The sequence below is a fragment of the Capsicum annuum genome, chromosome 4 (assembly GCF_002878395.1).
Source record: "Capsicum annuum cultivar UCD-10X-F1 chromosome 4, UCD10Xv1.1, whole genome shotgun sequence".
NCBI lineage: Eukaryota > Viridiplantae > Streptophyta > Magnoliopsida > Solanales > Solanaceae > Capsicum > Capsicum annuum.
This window is the reverse complement of record NC_061114.1, coordinates 198,770,650-198,772,852: the sequence shown is the minus strand read 5'-3', so window position 1 is coordinate 198,772,852 and position 2,203 is coordinate 198,770,650.

The window sequence follows — 2,203 nt, the reverse complement described above, 5'->3', positions numbered from 1 at the left end:
AGATAAAATAATCAATATATATATATATATATATATATAAAGGAAAACTATAGTCAATCCTATGTGGCATATCTTAGAAGCCTTTAATGCTATTTATCTTTTTTGTGGTTATTTTGAGCTTTTTTTTTCATTAATCAATCAATTTTTTTAATAATCAAAATAAATGAATCAATTACTACTCCTTCATTTATTTTTATTCTTTAATATAGAAATTTAATATTTCTTTATCATTACTCTCATGACCTTTAATGGTCATAACTCTTAAATTATATTGATAGTCATATTCATGATATCTTTGATATTCCATATTGTTGTCTTATAAATAGATGTATTATAAGTCTTTTTTCCTCCATTATCAAAACTAAGGATATTTCATTCACTACATATTTTTTAAACTTTTATATATTCTTTAAAAAATATCATTTGTATACCTTCTAAAATGTCCTTATTGTTTTCTTTTGGGTATGCTATTGCTTCTTCTTCTTGTACATGTATTGTTCCTTTGACATTTTAATTGATTTACTAAACTCATACATGAGATTACATTAAATTTGTTGTTAATGTTATCTTATATTGTTTGTAACTTTTAAGCAAGAACATTTATAATTTAAATCTATTTTCTTATAATTTTTTCATAATATATTAATTTTTGTGATGTATTATTTTTTACAGGAATAAGAAGAAGATCATATAGTGAATGAATGAAGTAAAGATGAAATGATAACTATGTAAAGATTTGAGGAGAAGGACATAAGAATCATTTGAGATGAATGTCTTTTTTTAAAAAAAAATTATATATATTCTTTTTTGGTTTCTCTAAATAGTTTAAATTACTACATTATTTGTTCACTTTTATTTGTCGTTATACTAAAAATAGATATAAAGAAGAAATATAGATAAGATGACATGACACCTTAATTTTTTTTATTTTTTTATATAATCTACGAAATAAATAAATTATTAAAAATTTCATAAAATAAATCAAAACTATCCTTAAAATAGATCTTTTGCAATAGAACCCAATTCACCATTTTCTTAAGACAATTCACATAAGAGAAACTATATAACATAATTGTAATGATAATTAATTTCTTTTTATGTATTATGTAGTTGTAACTGTAAAATTAATGTCAATGGAAAAAAAAGTGAAGGTAATAAAGAATAAATAATTATAATGAATGACTAGAATAGTAACGAAAAAGAGAAATGATCTTTTATTTTTTCTCATTCTTAAGACTATAATTGTACACACATATATCGTTATGTTAAGTTATAATTAGATTTTGTCAATTTTTATTGTGATACTTTTTCTTCTTATTTCTTAAAATTGTATTTTAAAAACGTAATGATGACAAGAATAGGATGATAGATAAGACAAAATATAATGTTGAAACACAGAAATGACCTCCTTTTATTTTTTACTTTCTTTCATATGACTATAGTTGTACACACATATTTCATTATGTTAAGTTGTGATTAGATTTTGTAAATTTTTATTGTGATATTCCTTGCAACATTCTAAGATGAACATTATGTGCTTGATGTTATTGTTTTTTGCATGTGAGTGCATTCCTAATTTCTAAATTCGATATTGAGGTTAAAAACTATCGTTAGAGGCATTTTGAAGAACAAAAATTTAATTACTTCAAGAACTTCGAGAGTTTTTGAATTAATTTGTTTTACGTTTATTTAGATTTTTACGCTCCTTTTTTTCTTTTACTTTTTTGGTGTTTGAAGAAAAAAATTATTTTTAAACATTTATTTTCAGGTCAGAAAAGTATAAAAATAAGCTAAAAGTAAAAAAAAATAAAATATGTCCAATTTATAACTTTAGCACTTCGTTTATTGGATATTTTTTTTAAAAAATGAAAAAAAATTCAACACCCTCTTTGTCAAGCATTAAATTAAAAAAATTGACAATAAAATAGGGTATTTGAGCGAAAAAAATAAAAGAAATTAAAATATTATTCACAAGTTTTTGTTTTGAAAAGAAAAGAAGAAGACAAATAGCATATGAGGTCATAAATTTATATTTATGTAATTATATAACCTCCTTAAATTTATATAAAAAAATCTCTTTTAGTTCAGATAATAATTAATTATTTTTATATGTTAATACAATACATAATTTATTTTTCCTCTATTTTTTGACTTTTTCTATTTTCTAAGTAATTAATGTAAAAATTGATTCCTTAATTATTAC